This window comes from Podarcis bocagei, assembly GCF_964188305.1.
Source record: "Podarcis bocagei genome assembly, chromosome: 2".
NCBI lineage: Eukaryota > Metazoa > Chordata > Lepidosauria > Squamata > Lacertidae > Podarcis > Podarcis bocagei.
In genome coordinates, this window is record NC_138126.1 from 118,580,041 (window position 1) to 118,600,931 (window position 20,891).

General features: G+C 47.7%; 1 protein-coding gene across 1 annotated transcript in view; it reads left to right on the top strand.

Moving 5' to 3' along the window:
* The first annotated feature begins 15,803 nt into the window (after window positions 1-15,803).
* Window positions 15,804-20,891, top strand: part of BAZ2A (bromodomain adjacent to zinc finger domain 2A) — a 64,618-nt gene continuing 59,530 nt past the window's right edge. The window contains exon 1 of the mRNA XM_081181224.1: window positions 15,804-15,940. The gene's annotated coding sequence lies outside the window, so the exon portion shown is untranslated. The remainder of the gene's footprint in view (window positions 15,941-20,891) is intronic.

Genomic DNA, 20,891 nt, shown 5'->3' on the forward strand with positions numbered 1-20,891 from the left:
TAGGCAAACTAAGACCCGGGGGCCGGATCCGTCCCAATCGCCTTCTAAATCCGGCCTGTGGACAGTCCGGGAATCAGTGTGTTTTTACATGAGTAGAATGTGCCCTTTTATTTAAAATGCATCTCTGGGTTATTTGTGGGGCATAGGAATTCATACTTTTTTTCCAAAGTATACCCGGGCCCTTCACTGTCTGAAAACGTTTGCTGACCCCTGACTTCAACTATACCTGGAGCTCTCAGGGCGGTTCACAGAAAAGATCACAATATATAAAATCAAAGTAAGAACAATAACCCAATAACACCCCCCCCAAAAAAAAAGAACCACATTTTAAAAGGGTATAGGATGTCAATCGGGTCAACCAAAGGCCTGGTTAAAAAGGAGCATTTTGCTTGGTGCCTAAAGGTGTATAATGAAGGCGCCAGGCGAACTTCCCTGGGGAGAGCATTCCACAGACAGGGAGCCACTGCAGAGAAGGCCTTGTTCTCGTGTTGCCCCCCCTCCGGCCCTCTCAAGGAGGAGGCACACAAAGAAGGGCCTCAGAAGATGAACTCAGGGTCTGGGGAGGTTATAGACCCCTGCCTGATGCCCTTGGTAGTTGTGGACAATACGGAACTGAATGGGACATTGGTCTAACTCGGCATAATGCAGGTCCCTCTGCTTTAAGTTAGTGTCAACAATATCGAAATTGGCGGTCCGACTTTATATAATGCCTCTTCCTATGTTCCTTTTGGGGAGTTTCCTGATTAAGCCAGAGGCCATGGTATGCTGCTATTGCAAGCAAAAGCTTTTGCCACCTTAGTTTAAGAGGGGAAAGCCCTAATTCCTTTCACCCCAAAGATGGCCAGCTTTCATCAGTTGCGAACTGGCCAGAGTTTTGCATATAATAATAATTATTATTATAATAATAGACTGGTACCTAGGATTAAGTACTTACCGGTAATTTGTTCCGGAGGTCCGTCCTTAACCTGAAACTGTTCTTAACCCGAAGCACCACTTTAGCTAATGGGGCCTCCTGCTGCTGTCACGCCGCTGGAGCACGATTTCAGTTCTCATCCTGAAGCAAAGTTCTTAACCCGAGGTACTATTTCTGGGTTAGCAGAGTCTGTAACCTGAAGCGTATGTAACCTGAAGCGTATGTAACCCAAGGTACCACTGTAATAATAATAATAATAATAATAATAATAATAATAATAATAATAATAATAATAATAATAATAATAATTTGCAGCTTCAAAATCTGAAGACTGATTTTGATTCTAGGACCTGGGATGGCTGGCTTCCTTCTGGTTGCTTTTGGGTTGCTTGTGTGGTAATCTCCCCATGCTAAATGTGGGATCCAGTCCCCGTCAAAACAATGCAAAAGGACAGTGTAACAGCGGCAGAGGTACTCACAGATGCACACAGTTCTTTCCTGTTTTCCTTTTAACTCCCAATGTATTTTGTGAAGAAGGCCAGTACTCAAGGCCACAACCAAATCTACAGCAGCTGGAAGAGAGGAAAATGTGGGGGGAGGCAGATGGATGGAGAGAGAGAGGGAAAAGCGGAGGTGTACCCATGCAGATGACACAACCTTGATGGCAGAAAGTGAGGAGGAATTAAAGAACCTTTTAGTGAGAGTGAAAGAGAAGAGCGCAAAATATGGTTTGAAGCTCAACATCAAAAAAACCAAGATAATGGCCACTGGTCCCATCACCTCCTGGCAAATAGAAGAAGAAGAAATGGAGGTAGTGAAAAAATTTACTTTCTTGGGCTCCATGATCACTGCAGATGGTGACAGCAGCCACGAAATTAAAAGACGCCTGCTTCTTGGGAGGAAAAGCAATGACAAACCTAGACAGCATCTTAAAAAGCAGAGACATCACCTTCCCAATAAAGGTCCGTATAGTAAAAGCCATGGTTTTCCCAGTAGTGATGTATGGAAGTGAGAGCTGGACCATAAAAAAGGCTGATCGTCGAAGAATTTATGCTTTTGAATTCTGGTGCTGGAGGAGACTCTTGAGAGTCCCATGGACTGCAAGAAGATCAAACCTCTCCATTCTGAAGGAAATCAGCCCTGAGTGTTCACTGGAAGGACAGATCCTGAAGCTGAGGCTCCAATACTTTGGCCTCTTCATGAGAAGAGAAGACTCCCTGGAAAAGACCCTGATGTTGGGAAAGATGAAGGGCACAAGGAGAAGGGGACGACAGAGGACAAGATGGCTGGACAGTGTTCGCGAAGCTACTAGCATGAGTTTGACCAAACTGTGGGAGGCAGTGGAAGACAGGAGTGCCTGGTGTGCTCTGGTCCATGGGGTCACGAAGAGTCGGACACGACTAAACGACTGAACAACAACAACAAAACCCAGAAGTTGGTGAAACCAGCCCCTCCCCAGGGCGCAGGCCTAAGGTGCTGGTGCAAAAATCACCTATCAGACTATGGAGTGTATGACTGCACGGAAGCCACTGTTGCAGCAAGATCAAACTCAGGAGAAGCTTCCTGTCCTCCTCACTCAACCTCCCAAAAGTGTGCAGTAAAGTGCTTTTTGTCTGGAGGGGAGCGGGCGCCGATGCAGCTCCTTGCACAAGGAACCCTAGGTTTCGCCTCTGTGGAAAAGATATAAAAGTGGGTGGGTCTCCAGAAGAATAAAAGGCGAGACTAATTAATATAACAAAGGAAAATGCATTGCGTAACTACCAGGATCTCATGATCCAACACAAAGTCCAAAGGTATCCAAACATACTGTACTCTTCCACAACAAGCCCTCTGAAAATAAGGCACTGCTGATTTGCAGTCTTATATCTGCTCAAAAATTAAAATAAATAAATCGATTGTTAACCCTTGCTTGACCATCTTTTCATGTCTTTTCCCTACCCCCACCCCACCCAGTTCAATGTCTTTGCCATCTTCCCCATACTAGAAAGACACTCCTTCCCCCCCCAAAAAAAAACATTTCACAAAGCACACTTTCAGAAGTGTAACCGAGGAGAACCAGTGTGGTGTAGTGGTTAAGAGCGGTAGTCACGTAATCTGGTGAACCGGGTTCGCTTCCCCGCTCCTCCACATGCAGCTGCTGGGTGACCTTGGGCCAGTCACACTTCTCTGAAGTCTCTCAGCCCCACTCACCTCACAGAGTGTTTGTTGTGGGGGAGGAAGGGAAAGGAGAATGTTAGCCGCTTTGACACTCCTGAAGGGGAGTGATAAAGCGGGATATCAAATCCAAACTCTTCTTCTTCTTTGTGATTGTTGTTTGGTGATCAGGTTAGGGCAGAAGGAGAAGAGGCAGACTTCAGCACTATTGGAAAATTAAGCAGCGGAAGCCAGTTTGGTTTGCAATCAGACTATAACCTGGATGGGTTACACCAGTGGTTTTCAACCAGTGTGGCATGGCACCCTGGGGCACCTTGAATGATGGTCAGGGGTGCCGCGGGCAACACTGGCCTCTGCCCCTCTTTCCTTCCCTCCCTCCTCTCATGCCCTCTCACATCTCTGCCTCTTGCACAGCTGTGTGTTGCGGCAGCCCTGGCTACAATCTTCCCAGTCGAATGGTGCCTCTGGGGCTGGCCAGGGGGTGCTTCCCAGGCCCCTGTGGGGCAGTGGGAGGGGCATCTCTTTGGGGGGGGCAGCTCAGAGACCAGGGGCGGCAGCTGCAGCTACCCAGAGGAGTCCCAAGGAGAGGGGAGAATAGAGGAGGCTGAAGGAACACTCCACAATGGAGGATGTTTGAAAAAGGGGTGAGGGGCTGCCGGCTCTGCAGGCAAGGGGCAGTGGCGTAGCGTGGGTTGTCAGCACCCGGGGCAAGGCAAGTAATTTGCGCCTCCTAACCCGTGGATTTGCGCCCCCTAACCTGTGGATTTGCGGCCCCTAACCCTAACCCCCAGATGTTGCGCCTGGTGCGGCCAGCCCCCCCTGCACCCCCACGCTACGCCACTGGCAAGGGGTGACATAACTGAGCTACTGAGCCCCACAGGGGTGCCGCAGAAAGAATGTAGTTGGTCAAGGGAGCCGTGGACCCCAAAAGGTTGAAAACCTCTGGGTTATGCGTTCAGAGATCAAGAAAATCCGACACCCAACCAGCACGATGGTGGCACCAGAGCGTACAACACCCACATCCCCACCCCAACACACCAACGATGTTGCTAATAACACTGGCAACATTGCTTATGAACCCTATACCCCACATTGGTGTCACAAAGATGCATTACACTGTCTCACTGACCACCCCCTATCGCAAACGACATGTTCCTGAACGTGGCCCTTCACACCAGCTGAGACCTAGGACCAACCGGCTAAATGCCAGATGGCCCCAAATACCCCAAACAAACACCTATATGACTACATATAGGAAACTCTCTACAAGCTACCTCCTACTCTTTAACCCAAATCTAAACATCGCCACCCGACCCCAATCCCACTCACCTTTCCCCCCTCCACCTCTTTCCCCACTTTTCTTCCCAGTGTCTCAACAAATGAAACTGATTTGAAAAAATGCTACTTGAAGGGGAAAGAGAGAGAGAGAGAGAGAGAGATTGTACATACAGTGTTTTGAAAATGTGCATCCAGTTGTTTTTCTTCCCTTTATTTTTTTGGGGGGCCCCCAAGCGAGTGGGGCCCTAAGCTATAGCTTGTTTAGCTTATAGCTTATATGTAAATCTGGCACTGGTTGGTGCCCGTCAAGACTGGTAGGGCAGGAGGCAGGCAGACGCACAGGTGTTTTAGCCAGAGCCAATGGCAGGCAGAGTTACACCACCCCGTGATTGGTTACAAGGAAAAAGGCAGGCAGGTGCAGACTGGCTTGAGGGCAGAGGCTGGTGGGGCAGCGCCCCTGCTTGTCCTAAGGGAGTCGCTTCCCTGGCAGCGACCCATTAAACATTAAATAGGGCTCCTGCCAGTTGACAATCCAAACTGGTTTATAATCCTGTCAAACAGCCATTCCAGGTCAATGGCATTTTATGCCCTGAGCTGCCAGTCCTGGTTGGGATTGTTACAGTGGCGTAGCGTGGGTTGTCAGCACCCGGGGCAAGGCAAGTAATTTGCGCCCCCTAACCCGTGGATTTGCGCCCCCTAACCCGTGGATTTGCGCCCCCTAACCCTAACCCCCAGATGTTGCGCCCGGTGCAGCCGGCCCCCCCTGCACCCCCCACACTACGCCACTGGATTGTTATACTGTAGGCCAATCATGTCGGAGGATGTTGGTAGGTGTGCTGCTCGCAGAATGATAGGCGGTCCTGGTTATCCATAGTTTGCATTGCAAATCTTTTCCTCTTTTTTTAAACCCATCTTAATTAAAGTTCAAAAAGTACATAATTATATGTGCACTAAACATGGTGAGACGTAAATAAAAAAGAGAAAGAGAAACAGAACCTGTGTAGAAGGGAAAATAAAGGGGGGAGGGGAAGAAACCCCAAAACTGCTTATTTTACAAGGTTGTTAGTGTACTTCACCAGATCTTAACCTATTACAGTATTTGCAAGAATGGATTCCAAATATCATTGAATTTGTCCATGGCAAGTCTGCGTTTATATGCAAGTTGTTCATACGTTGTGAGTTTATATAAATCTTCAATCCAATCATAGAAGGGAACTGCGTTTTTATTTTTCCAGTTCATCAGTATCAGTCTTGTTGCTGTGGTAGATATAAATGGAGAGTCCATTTATATTGTCCTTTCGTAAGGTTCCATGTGCTGGGTATATAATTCAAGAGGATATTTTGCTCTGTAACTGTAAGGTTGTTCCGTACAGTTCTGTCCAGGCCTGTCTTACCCATAGAGGCTAGTGGTGCGGGGTGCCAGGGCACCAGGTTCTGGAGGGCACCAGGTGAGAGACCAGGGAACACCGAACGAGCGCACTGAGTGCGCCGCTCCTGCCGAGCGTTGGCTTGGTTTTTTCCCTTTTAGCCTGCAGAGGCCGAATTCTGCGGGGCGTCAGAAGGCTAAAAGGGAAAAAACTGAGCCGATGCTCAGCGGGAGCAGCGTACATGCCCTTGCTCGCTCACAGCGCAGGCCCGCTCACTCAGTGTGCTGCCTGCCATGGCCACCGCAGCACGAAGTGGCCAGCTGAGCCGGGAGGGGCGCGTCCAGCCTCCGCCTCTTCCTTGACGGAGAAGTTGCCCTCCAGCCGCTGCCTGCCTCCTCCATCCCTAAAAAAAGGTTGACAACTCTGGGAAATGGGGGTGGCGCTGGAGGGATCTTTGCACCACGACACCAGAAGATATGCTTAAGATGGCCCTGGCTGTGTTGATAGTTTCAAAAAAAATCTCAATATAGGACAATGAAGAAACATATGTTTTAGAGAAGCATTATCCCTATTGCATCTCCAACAGTTAAATACCATAGATAGCCCTTTTTTAAACAAACGCAATAGGGTCCCGTATATTCTAAATATTATTTTTGGTTGTATGAGCCTCGGTTTAAGATCCAGGGACACCCTTGTTATAGCAGTTAAAACAGTTTCTGACTGTGTGGTATAAACTGAGATCTCTAATTCAGAATTACGGAATTAGAGAGTTGCAAAACTTTATGTAAGAAAACCCTGGTTGGAGACCTCCGCTCTTTGATACTGCCTCACTGCTTATAACAAAAGCATAACTTATGCAGAGTTGATATCCATCAGTGGGCGGCTTTCCTTGCAGCTTAGTAGGAGAGGCTGTGAATGAGTCGAACCAGTGCCTGGTCAATAGACTTGAAGCTGAATCCTGCAGAGACTCTCTGGGTAAGTGGATCCCAGGTTTGAGAACAAGGGTATTTGCACTGTCTCTAGACAGGGGTTACACTCTCTTTGAGGGAGGAGATATCCAGCTTAGAGGGGCTCTAAAGAGCACTGGATAGCTCAGTTGGTTGCAGCATGGTGACACCAAGGTCGCAGGTTCGATCCCCAAGATTGGACAGCTGCATATTCCTGCACTGCAGGGAGTCCGACTAGATGATTCTCAGGGTCCCTTCCAACTCTATGATCCTTGGTGGCAATCGTATTGCTAAGTAATGTACATGAAACCGATTCAAAATGAATTGGGTACATGCCAGAAAAGTAATATTTTTGCATTTTTGCATTTAAGTGAATTTAAATCAACAGATTTGGCACACCATGACGGAACTCAGCACTGGATTATGGGCTTGGTGTTTACAGTCCTAGAGGCAGATTTAGGGGCGCGTGACCAGTTCGGTTGCACTGGGCACAGAGCCTTAAGGGTGCTGCAGGTGATACCACAACTATTACTTAGAATGGAGTGAGAGAGCTGGGGTGTGTGTGTGTGTGTGTGTGTGTGTGTGTGTGTGTGTGTGTGCGCGCACCAAATTTTGGGATTGCATGGGGCGCTGCTGAAATTTGAGACTCCGAGGTCCGCCACTCACCGTCCCTTCCTACCATTTGAATGCAGGGGAGAAACTAAAGCGGCCTTCTGTAATTTTATGCCCTCCAGTTGTTGTGAACTACAACTCACATCCCAACCATGCTGGCTGGGGCTTGTGGGAGGCATAGTCCGAAACATGTGGTGGGTACCAGGCTGGAGAAGAGAGAGAGAGAGAGAGAGAGAGAGAGAGAGAGAGAGAGAGAGTGTCACTTTCTCTCAGCCTCAGCACTCCACATCTGTAGAACATAGCTGTCAACTTACAGATTTGAAAATAAGGGACCAGCAGCCAAAATAAGGGACCTGCAGCCTCACCTGTTCCAGGCACTCCAGTCTTCCTGTCCTCCTGCAGTCTGGTCAAACTCATGCTGGTAGCTTCGAGAACACTGTCCAACCAACTTTGTAACCAGAGGTTCAACTGAATAGAATCTGAATCACATGCACCACAAGGCCTATGCAGCCTCAACTTAAGATGGCTCCCCGGCCTGGCTTTGCACTGAAAAGTTTGCAGCAGCACGTGCAACAAAATGGCGTCCAGCATTCAAAAAACCCCTCAGCTTGCATTAACTAGCCACACACAGGGCATGCAAGCTCCACCCCTCAGTTGTTCTTAGACTCCTTACTGGGTGAGCAACACAGCGAAGCAACACAGTTGGAGCCTCCCTCCTCCCTGGCCGGCAGGGAGGGAGAGGAGCTGCTTCCTTTGAAATTTAAGGGACATCATTTAAGGGACATTTAAGGGACATCCATCAATAAGGGACAGCAGCGGGACATGGCGCTGAAATAAGGGACTATCCCTTCAAATAAGGGACACTTGACAGCTATGCTGTAGAATGGGTCAGATGCCGATGAGCAAGAAGTGGCTGAAGTTATGCTTATTAATTCTCTGCTGAAGCTTATGTCACAGCTTCAGCTGAAAGGCAGAATTTAGATAACTAAATAAATAAATGGATTCAAACAAATTTGAAGCTTGTGTTTTCCTTTTGAATTATACCGAAATCAAAAGCAATTGAATTTTGGTGCTTAATAGTGCGCTCTCATCTCCTGCGTCTCACTGGAAAGGAGGCTGCATATTATGCTGGACAACTGCTGTTGGCAACAGTGTCTGTCTTCCTTATAAAGGCTGAGTCAGTTCAGGCCAGTGATTTAATCCCGTTAAAGAGAGGTGCTGAACCTCAAACCTGTACTATCAAGCCCCGCGTCTCAGTTCCTGCTGTGTGGAGACAGGCTCTGAAGGCTCATTATGAAAGAAAAGGTTCGGTGACACCTGATCCATTTCCCTGAATTATTATTTCATAAATTCTGGTGCTCAGCTCTGGCACAGCAAACAATTATGGGACTAGAGTTAGGTTGACATGAAGTCTAAACCAGGCTGTCTAAAGTGCTTGGGGGTTAAAAACATCCCATTCCCTACATTTCCCTCCTATTTCCAAGGGAATCCAGACACTGTGCCAAAGGCTGCTCCTGGGGTGATATACAGCTCTCCAGGGCAGGACAATTAGTCGCTTGGTGAGCATGTAAAATTATATGCTAAGAATGATTGAAACTGCCGGTTTTTTAGCAGGAATGGCGAGTCCCAGAGGAAGCAAAAGAGGACAGCAGGGGCAATTGTTAAAATGCCAGGCAGATTTCTATAGGGCAGGCTCTAAACTGCAGGCTCTTGGGTGTGCTAGCTTGCAAAGCCATTTGGCAATCCATGGCAATTACCGTATTTTTTGCTCTATAAGACTCACTTTTTCCTTCCTAAAAAGTATGTGCGTCTCATGGAGCGAATGCAGGCTGCGCAGCTATCCCAGAAGCCAGAACAGCAAGAGGGCTCGCTGCTTTCGCTGCGCAGCAATCCCTCTTGCTGTTCTGGCTTCTGAGATTCAGAATTTTTTTTTTATTGTTTTCCTCCTCCAAAAACTAGGTGCATCTTGTGGTCTGGTGCATCTTATAGAGCGAAAAATACGGTATGTCGTATACTCAGGGGAAGCTGCATAGGGTCTGCCAAACTGCAAAAATAACAGATCCCTCCCTGAAGAATGTGAGAAGAGTCCTGCACAGATCAGGCCAAAAGCTCATCATCTAGGTCTGTATCCTGTTTCACCAGCGACCAACCAGATGCCTACAGGAAACTCACCATCAGGACCTGAATACAATGGCACCCTCTCTGTTTGTGCTCTGCAGCAACTGGGGGAAGGCTTTAGCTCATTGGTAGTGCATCTTGCTTGGAAAGAAGACGTTCAGACCCAGAACTGGGAGAGACTCCTGTCTGAAACCTGGCCAGTCAGTGAAGAAGAAGAAGAGTTTGGATTTTATATCCCGCTTTATCACTACCCTAAGGAGTCTCAAAGCGGCTAACATTCTCCTTTCCCTTCCTCCCCCACAACAAACACTCTGTGAGGTGAGTGGGGCTGAGAGATTTCAGATAAGTGTGACTGGCCCAAGGTCACCCAGCAGCTGCATGTGGAGGAGCGGAGACGCGAACCCAGTTCCCCAGATTACAAGTCTATCGCTCTGAACCACTACACCACGCTGGCTCTGTTTAGGGAAGTTTTTAATGTTTGATGTTTTGTCACTTTATTATTATTAACATTCTGTTGGGAGCCGGCCAGAGCGACTGGGGGAAACCCAGCTAGATGGGTGGGGTATAAATAATAAATTGTTATTGTTATTGTTATACTCAGATGAACCAATTGTCTGACAGCAGCTTCCTATGTTCCTAACTGGTATTGAAAGGCATATCACCTCTGACATTGGGAGTTAGGCACAACCTTAGGTAAAGGGACCCCTGACCATTAGGTCCAGTCGTGGCCGACTCTGGGGTTGCGGTGCTCATCTCGCTTTATTGGCCGAGGGAGCCGGCGTACAGCTTCCGGGTCCTGTGGCCAGCATGACTAAGCCACGTCTGGTGAACCAGAGCAGCACACGGAAACCCCGTTTACCTTTCTGCCGGAGCAGTACCTATTTATCTTCTTGCACTTTGACGTGCTTTCGAACTGCTAGGTTGGCAGGAGCAGGGACCGAGCAACAGGAACTCACCCCGTCACGGGGATTCGAACCGCCGACCTTCTGATCGGCAAGCCCTAGGCTCTGTGGTTTAACCCACAGTGCCACCCGCATCCCAGGCACAACCTTAAGTGCCACCTTATCGACCATGAATCTCAACCACTCTCTCTCTCTTTTTTTAAAATGTATTTTTATTAAAGATTTTATTGGTTTACAAAAGTACAGTGGTACCTCGGGTTACAGATGCTTCAGGTTACCGACTCTGCTAGCCCAGAAATAGTACCTCGGGTTAAGAACTTTGCTTCAGGATAAAAACTGAAATCGTGCTCCGGCGGCGCGGCGGCAGCAGGAGGCCCTAAGTGGTGCTTCAGGTTAAGAACAGTTTCAGGTTAAGAACGGACCTCCGGAACGAATTAAGTACTTAACCCGAGGTACCACTGTAAGCAGGTTGGCTGAACCCTTCTGTTCAGTTCTGTTCAGGCCTGTGAATGAGCAAGAACTGTCTGAAGAATCGCTGTGTCATCTGATACGTTCACCCACAACTTAACACTTAACCTGAGGTACCACTGTATAAGATAAAAAACAATTAAACCTGCATACAGCAACAGTGTTTTGTGTTGTGTAGGCTTCTATGATGTAAGTAATGGGCCCCGCCTGCTAGCCTGCTCCCTAAAATATCACTGGTTTGCTCCTTTCTATATATAGGGTGCCTACATTCTGCATGGCAACATGTGCAAATGGCTTTAGATACCTGTTAGGTCCATAAATTACCATATAGCATGTATTCAACACAAAAAACGGTGACAATTTGTTGCTGACAAAGGACAGCTGGACATATAAAGGACCCCATTACCTTTAGTTGCTTAGGGACTCATCGAACCTAAATCTGGCCCTGCTCAGGCTCCTACCTATCTTGTCTGTGATTGGTATCTTCTGTTGTTTTTTAAATCTGCTGTTTGTCAGCCTTCGTCTTGACCTCCATCGTGCCTGACCTCCATCTTTGACATCTTGATTCTCCTGCTTTGAGACTGTCAGGCCCAGCTGGCTTTAACCTCATTCTGCCTTTGGCTCCCTTCTTTGGCCTTGATGCAGCTGTATCGATCAGCTCTCTTGACTCTTTGCTTGGCAGCCTGACTTGCTGATGGTATTGATCCAGCGCAGATTGATCTCCTGGGCTCTGATCCTGCGAAGGCTGCTCACGATCCACCCTGGGTTTGATACCAAGATAGGACTCTCCTGATGGCAGTGGAACTAAGAAAGTCCGAAATAGTTGCTCAGGCAGGTGTTTAAAATTACCGTATTTTTGCTCTATAAGGCTCACTTTTTCCCTCCTAAAAAGTAAGGGGAAGTGTGTGCGCGTCTTACGGAGCGAATGCAGGCTGCGCAGCTATCCCAGAAGCCAGAACAGCAAGAGGGATTGCTGCTTTCACTGCGCAGCAATCCCTCTTGCTCTTCTGGCTTCTGAGATTCAGAATATTTTTTTCCTTGTTTTCCTCCACCAAAAACTAGGTGCGTCTTGCGGTCTGGTGCGTCTTATAGAGCGAAAAATACGGTAACTCATAGCTGAGGGGTGATAGCTGAGAACGGACTACTTTTCCTTAAATGCAAATAAAACATCTACCAAAGAACATGGTCCAAATGAGAATTTCCACAAATTATACAGTATTCCTGCAGGGTGCTTCATGAGCTTGCTTTCCTGTGATCAGTTACAGAACAATCCTTTACGTGTCCTGGAGGGTGCAGCGCCAAACACTAATAGCCTGATCCTCTATTCCCTTTTCCCTTTCCTTTTCTATGGGACCCTACATTTAAATTCTTCCCTGGTCTGCTTGCTGGCCCTAGTAGGACCAACTTGGCCAGTTAACCCTGGTGATCATTTGATGTCTACTGATTGAGTCCACCCCTTTTTTTCTCCCCCCCCCCAAATGACCCCTGAATTTTCAAATTTTATTGATATTGATGCAGCATTTTTATGTTGTATTTTATGCTGTTTTTAAGTTTTTTTTAATCAATGTTTTATATTTGCTGTTAGCAGCCCTGAGCCCGGTTTTTAAACTGGGAAGGGCGGGCTTAAATAAAAATTTATTATTATTTTATTTTATTTTTTATACATACATACATACATACATACATACATACATACATACATACCCTGCCGATCTTGCTTGGTTTTCCCAGCCATTCTGGGAAGCTCCCAACAGAATACTAAAAACACGATTGGTTCATTTCCAACCAGTGCATACTCCACAACTTCCTGCTGAGACCCAGTCTGAAACTTTTTATACCACAAACGTTCTGGGATTGTTGGGTTTTAGGGTTGTTTTTTTGTCCCTCTTTCATTATGCTATGGCACAAGAGTGCCCCTCCATTCAGCAAAAACGCAGTAACACTGGGGAAGTATCACAGAAGAACTAATGAAGCAGACTGATGTGCGGACAGCCTGGTATAAATCCAGCACAAATGCATTGTGAGTCAATGACATATTGCAGACAGAATGTATCTATATATCTGTACATACAGACACAGAGAGAGAGAGACAGTCTGGATTCAGTCTGGATTCATTGAATTCAGTGGGGCTTTCTCCCAGTTATGTGTGTACAGGGCAAGTATTTGAGGGCTCTTCCCGTTACTCCTCTGGAGGTTGGGGGGCGCACTGCCCGCGCAGATTTACGGCCCCACATTGCCACATGGGGCAGACCCTCCAAGTGTCTCTGTTTCCCAGGAAGAGCATTTACAGAAGCCATCCCGGTTTCTGACTTGATCCCAGAAAGTTCCGCTTTTCCTTAGGACGTCCCTATTTTTTCATTGGAGAAATGTTGGGAAGGTAGCGATCCCTAAGCCAGGGAGCTGAGTAACTATATAACTTTTAGAAAGCATCTGACAGCAGCCCTGTAGGGAACTTTCCTAATGCTTAATTATATTTTAATTTATGTTGGAAGCCGCCCCGAGTGGCTGGGGCCACACAGTCAGATAGGTGGGGTATAAATGGTAAAATAATAATACAGTGGTACCTCGGGTTAAGAACTTAATTCGTTCCGGAGGTCCGTTCTTAACCTGAAACTGTTCTTAACCTGAGGTACCACTTTAGCTAATGGGGCCTCCCGCTGCGACTGCACGATTTCTGTTCTCATCCTGAAGCAAAGTTCTTAACCCGAGGTACTATTTCTGGGTTAGCGGAGTCTGTAATCTGAAGCATAAGTAACCTGAAGCATCTGTAACCCAAGGTACCACTGTAATAATAATAATAATAATAATAATAATAATAATAATAATAGAATAGGACACCCCTGTTTTCATCAGAGAGGTGTTGGAGGGTATGATGGGGTGGTCTGCCTAGGTTACAACGTCTGAGAGGTTTCAAGGCTAGGTTTTCGCCTCACACTCCAGGTTGGTACAAAAACTATGCCACCCCTGAGGCCTGTTGACTTGTGAGCAGGCCCGGTTGTGTTTGGCAGGATTTACTTCCAGCCAAGAATGTGTGCAGTGAGGATTCTTGCCTTCGTTTCCCAGATGGTTTTTGTGTGTGAGAGAGAGTGAGAGTGTGTGTTGTTGTTGTTGTTTAGTTGTTTAGTCGTGTCCGACTTTTCGTGACCCCATGGACCAGAGCACGCCAGGCACTCCTGTCTTCCACTGCCTCCCGCAGTTTGGTCAAACTCATGCTGGTAGCTTCGAGAACACTGTCCAACCATCTCGTCCTCTGTCGTCCCCTTCTCCTTGTGCCCTCAATCTTTCCCAACATCAGGGTCTTTTCCAGGGAGTCTTCTCTTCTCATGAGGTGGCCAAAGTATTGGAGCCTCAGCTTCAGGATTTGTCCTTCCAGGGAGCACTCAGGGCTGATTTCCTTCAGAATGGAGAGGTTTGATCTTCTTGCAGTCCATGGGACTCTCAAGAGTCTCTCAAGAGAGTATGTGGGAAACCCTTATTTTGGCTAGGGGCCTAATAACAGGACCTGGTTGGACCCTCGCCCTCCATGCCTTGCCTTGAGGTGCCATGGCTGCCGCATGCCAGCTTGCAACAGACCATTAGATGAGGCATAGGAAGCTATTCCTAGGGACCGAGGACCCTTCCTCCCCCGCCCCCATAAAAGGGGGGCGCCCCCCAAATTGATGGGCATTTCCAATCAATAAAATGGCAGTGCACCATGTCATGTGATTGATTTCTGCAGCGTATGAGGTAAAACTGTTTGCAGGAGGACTGGACTAACACTTGTAGTTTGATGGTGAATTTTGGACATAACAGAGATGTAAAAGATTCGGATTATTATAAAAGGTGCAGGAGGAAATTATTAACAATAGGACTTACAGCAGGGCCGGATTTAGCTTTGATGAGGCCCTAAGCTGCTGAAAGTAATGGGGCCCTTTATAGGTCCAGCTGTCCTTTGTCAACAACAAATCGTCGGGGTTTTTTGTGTTGAATATATGCCATATGGTAATTTATGGACCCAATAGGTATCTAAAGCCATTTGCACCTAACAAAATATGTATTTTATCGAAGTAATTGTTGAACTGAAAGACAATTAAGAAGTATATTAATAGTGAATTTTGGGGGGTTACCCGAGAGAATGGGGCCCTAAGCTATAGCTTGTTTAGCTTATACAGTGGTACCTTGGGTTAAGTACTTAATTCGTTCCGGAGGTCCGTTCTTAACCTGAAACTGTTCTTAACCTGAAGCACCACTTAGGGCCTCCTGTTGCCGCCGCGCCGCCGGAGCACGATTTCAGTTCTCATCCTGAAGCAAAGTTCTTAACCCGAGGTACTATTTCTGGGTTAGCGGAGTCTGTAACTTGAAGCGTATGTAACCCGAGGTACCACTGTACGTAAATCCGGCACTGGCAAGGAGGGAAGCCCAGAAGATTCTTTGGAATCTTGTTTTTATGTTATATATTTGATATGTGATTGTAAAACTCTGGTTTGAAAAACCAAATAAACATATATAAATAATATATATAATTAATTTGTTTATTTGGTTTTCAAGTTGGGATGCCAACTTGAATATAATATAATATAAGGGGGTCCAAATAAGCTCCACCCTGCAGAATCTGTATAGAGAGAGAGAGAGAGAGAGAAGGAGAGATTCTGCAGGGTAGAGCTTATTTGCCCCCCCCCCTTTATATTATATTCAAGTTGGCACCCCTGAAAGGAGTGCTGGGGCGGGGGTGTCCCTTCTTGGTGGGTATCTCCCCCCTCCGTTCACTTGCAAGGATTCTCCTCGATGTACGTGTCCCGCATTTCGGAAGTAAGAGGCGGCGGCGCGGATTGCGCGGGCGCGCGCCTGTGCCTATTTCTTTATTTTTATTTTTATTTTGCAATCCCCCTCGCCGCTTTCCCTTTCGCCTGCAAATGGCTTCTGCACCTTTAAATAATTCATCGCCCTGTCTTTTGCCTCTGCCTCCTTGCATGGGGCTGGCTGGGGAGGAGACAGCAGAGGAGGCAGCAGCAGCAGCAGCAACAGCAGCCGCCCGAGCCTGGTGACATCAGCGCCAGGGCTTCAGCAGCCACCTGCTCCCAGCCAGAGAGAGGAAGAGAGAGGAAACTGCTGGGAACCCCCGAGGATCCTCCTCCTGCTGCTGCTGATCTCCCGGATCTCCCCTCCACCCATCCCCTCCCTTGGAGACCCCTCGCCCTCCAGGTAAGGGGCGCCGATTGCATGGGCCACCCGGGTTGGGAGGGCTGGCTTTCTGCGTGCAGGGAACCCCAGATGATCCCACCGAGCTCGATCCGAGCCAGGCGGAGCCTGGGAGATCTCTCTTCACCATCAGAAGGCTCTTTTTTATTTTTTGCCTCCTCCTCTTCTGCCTGCAGCAGCTGCCGATTGGAGCCTCCCGGGTCCCAAAGGCAGATGCGTTCTGTCTTCCTTGACTCTTTAAAAAAAGTCAGGAGAGAGTAAGCCGGGAGATCGGGCGGTGGGGTAAACCCTGCGCCGCCACCCCCACCCCCCGTGCAAGTTGCAGAAGGGAAATAAAAGTTGGCTGGCGCTGCTGCGTAAAGTCTTGGTTTGCTGGGAGCGGAACTTGCACTCTGCAACCCCAGCTGCAAGCATGCTGGCCTCCTGGAAATAAGTAAAATTAATCTTGGATCCCGAAAAGGGCTTTGGAAACAGAGTCGTACGTAGTAATAGGTTGGAGGAAGTTGTCTGGGAATTCGGGGTTCTGGGGTTTCTCAAGAGTTGGGGGAATACCTCTGCAGAGGACATGTGGCCTTGTGGGTAGAGCAAGGGCACCTTATCGTCCGTTGTTCAGGAAGTAGCAGTGGGGTGAGAAGGGGACAGCCCTGCAGAGCTGGAGCAGAACCCTGAATTTCAGGAGGGCATCATGGGTAAGAATGGGCGCAGCAATATAACCGCTGGCATGTTTGCGAAGCTAAGCAGGGTCCGGTATGGTTTCAGTTTGGATGGGCAACCTTGTATTGAGATTCCTGCATTGCAGGGGGTTGGACTAGATGACCATTGGGGGTCCCTTCCAACTCTAGAATTCTGTAATTCTTCCGTCACAAACTGAGTGTGATTGGATGCCTATTCCCCTTCAGCTGTGGGGGGGGAATGTATGTGTATTTATTTTGCATGCTGAGCATTGTCGCTATTCTCTCCCCCTACCCCTGAAAACTGGGGTGCCATTTCTGCACCCCATGCAGGAAATGAATGAGCTTGCAGAGCTTTTGACTGAATGAACATTCTGGCTTGGGTGGCCTTAGTTGCAAGATAAGTTCAGGTGACAACGCCCTCCCCCCCTCCATTTCTGGCCTGGAATATGTGGGGAATTCCAACTGAGAATTATCTCACATCTCCTTGTGGGTGCTCTGTTTATAGTGAAAATAGGGGGAGTGTTGTTGGGCAGCAAGCGGTTTGCATTTGGGCACCAGTAAACGCCTGACTTTGCCGTCCTCTGACGCTGGCAGTGCTGCAAAGCATACTCTTCTTTGAATGGCTTCCTGGCTCTGGCATCACGCCTGGCTTTCCTGAATTCGTGCAGTTGGCTTGTAGTTCACGATCAGGGGGCTATTCATTCAGTGTGGCTTGACTAAGGCAGGAAATCCCATAAGTGACTCATCCTCTGCCCCGGCAGCAAAAAATAAAAAATAAAAATCATGCTAATAAATTAAATAACGAAACCATCTGTGCCCTTTCAGGACACACCAAATCAATACCTGCCATCACGGGCATATAATAACCTTGCAATCTTGACCATAGCATTCTCTGAATTAAACTGGATTGTGGGTGCACACCCACCCACCGGGGCGCCACTTCTTGTCGTGACTAAGAGAGACAGGTTGGCAGTGATGGGGTCCCTGAATTTCCTATCTGCCCAAGGCTGTTGGCTCAGCAGTCAAATGATTGGTTAATAAAGGACCCTCGGGCAGGGTAGCCCTAGTCATTTTGCCACCTGAGGCGGAAAGACAAGAAGGCAAAGTCTTGTTCTGAAGCTGACCTGATTGACAGCTGTCTCTCACTTCAATACGAGCAAAAGGAGGGACAGCGTGTCCTTAGGGGGTGTAGGGCAGGGCAGGTGGCACAAGCAGCTCTGCTTCCCTACACCTCATTGTCACCCAGTAGCAACTGCTGCCTGAAGCAGCTGACTCACTCTGTCTAATGGTAGGGCCAGCCCTGACCTTGGGAACTTCATGAAGCCAGTTCCTTTGAATCTTGGATTTGTTTGCGTGCTTCTGGACTTGTATATATATTCTACTCAGCCTTGGTGTTAGGAAGAGTGAAATTACTTCAACTATAAACAAGGCTGTATATGATTTGGGCTTACCCCTCCCGCAAAGAAAACTGCAGCAGGAGAAGCCAGGTTCTGTATGCCTCTGTATTAAAAAAAACCCCAACACACATAATAAGAGAAATGTGCATATTTTTCATTTTAAAAAACCAACAATTCTGCATTTTTGTATTTTGCATGACTGCTTTTGGTTTTGCTAATCATCAGTAGGGGTAATGAACCAGCTGGGCATTAAAAGCCTCTCCTCTAACCCACTGGAAATCTTATTTAGCCACCTCTTTTGGCAAGCATTGCCTACACATTTTCCAACACATCTTTGCGTCATGCAGAGAGAAGGGGGGGGGGGTGAAATTAGCAAGAGGCTGTATTCTCTTCCGAATACCACAGTCTTGTGTTCTGGCAGAATCACAGCCCTTCTTATAAATGAGGGTCAGACCCCCATTTGAGCGAGACCTCTTTATTAAAATGGTAAAGGAAGTATTATTTGTATGGCATATTGTTAGTCTGTGTGCAAAACAGGGCTGTCTTTTGCAAGAGCGTGGATTTCACAATAGCTGATAACTGTTCATGGAGGTTTAAGGAACTAGGGAGATCCCAAGGTATGGAACAACATTTACCTGAATAATGTCGTTCAGGCATGATGATGATAATGATAATGATAATAATTTATTTCTTTGTACCCTGCCCATCTGGCTGGGTTTCCTCAGCCACTCTGGGTGGCTCCCAACAGAATATTAAAAACACAATCAAACATTAAGAACTTCCCTAAACAGGGCTGCCTTCCAATGTCTTCTTAAAGTCAGATAGTTGCTTATTTCCCTGACATCTGATGGGAGGGCATTCCACAGGGTGGGTGCCACTACCGAGAAGGCCCTCTGCCTGTTTCCCTGTAGCCTCACTTCTCGCAAGGAGGGAATCGCCAGAAGGCCCTCGGAGCTGGACCTCAGTGTCCAGGCTGAGTGATGGGGGTGGAGACAAATTGATTATTGGCAAATTGATAAGTAGTAGCTGTTGTTTTCCTTTCAGCTATGCACTGTGGATGCGGGTGGCGCTGTGGGTTAAACCACAGAGCCTAGGACTTGCCGATCAGAAGGTCGGTGGTTCGAATCCCCGCGACGGGGTGATATCCCGTTGCTCGGTCCCTGCTCCTGCCAACCTAGCAGTTCGAAAGCACGTCAGAGTGCAAGTAGATAAATAGGTACCGCTCCAGCGGGAAGGCAAACGGCGTTTCTGTGCGCTGCTCTGGTTTGCCAGAAGCGGCTTAGTCATGCTGGCCACATGACCCGGAAGCTGTACGCCGGCTCCCTCGGCCAGTAAAGTGAGATGAGCGCCACAACCCCAGAGTCAGCCACGACTGGACCTAATGGTCAGAGGTCCCTTTACCTTTACCTATGCACTGTGGAAGTGCAGTGGTGCCTCACAAGACGAAATTAATCCGTTCCGCGAGTCTCTTCGTCTAGCGGTTTTTTCGTCTTGCGAAGCAACCCTATTAGCGGCTTAGCGGATTAGCGCTATTAGCGGTTTAGCGGCTATTAAAGGCTTAGCGGCTATTAAAGGCTTAGCGGATTAGCGGCTAAAAGGCTATTAGCGGCTTAGCGGCTTAGAAAAAGGGGGGGGGAGCGGAAAAAAATCTGAACACTTGCAAAACGTTTTCGTCTTGCAAAGCAAGCCCATAGGGAAAATCGTCTTGCAAAGCAGCTCAAAAACGGAAAACCCTTTCATCTAGCGGGTTTTCCGTCTTGCAAGGCATTCGTCTTGCGGGGCACCACTGTGGTTTGGAAACCTGGTGCCCTGTGATGCTGTTGGACTACAACACCTGCTGGTCTCAGCTAGCATGGTCAGTGGTTGGGGTGATGGGAATTGAAATCCAGCAAATATCTGGAGGACCAGAGGATATGTACCACTGCCCTGTGCAACTGGACGTTCAGTCTTTGAGTACCTCAGCATATTCCTCGCCACATCCTTTGGTTCATTTTAGACATCCTGCCAAACAATAGTTAAGGAAGTAAAGTGTGGCTTAGCATGAAGTCTGAATTGACAAATCATGGTTTGCCATCAGCCAACAAATCAGAACTGGAAGCCATAGTTTTAAGTGGGTTTGGCATGATTGGTTTGCAATGGCCTGTCTTCACCTCCAGATTACTGCACTTAGATATGAGAGTGCTGAGCAGATGGGAAATAAAAATAGACAAGCAGGCCTATACAGTAGTACCTCGGGTTACATACGCTTCAGGTTACAGACGCTTCAGGTTACAGACTCCGCTAACCCAGAAATAGTGCTTCAGGTTAAGAACTTTGCTTCAGGATGAGAACAGAAATCGTGCAGTGGCGGTGCAGTGGCAGCAGGAGGCCCCATTAGCTAAAGTGGTGCTTCAGGTTAAGAAGAGTTTCAGGTTAAGAACAGACCTCCGGAACGAATTAAGTTCTTAACTCGAGGTACCACTGTACCATGATTTGCCTGTACATTGGGGTGCTCAAACCATAATTTGAGTTATGAACAGTGGAGTGGTTCAGCTATAGCAGGGGTTAGCAACCTTTTTCAGCCATGGGCCGGTCCACTGTCCCTCAGACCATGTGGTGGGCCGGACTATATTCTTTGGGGGGAAATGAACGAATTCCTATGGCCCACAAATAACCCAGAGATGCATTTTAAATAGAAGCACACATTCTACTCATGTAAAAACACCAGGCAGGCCACACAAATAACCCAGAGATGTATTTTAAAGAAAAGGACACATTCTACTCATGTAAAAACACGCTTATTCCCAGATTGAGAAGGTGATTGGGCCGCATCTGGCCCCTGGGCCTTAGGTTGCCTACCCCTGAGCTGTAGCTTAACATTTTAATTTGCCAATTCTTGGGTTT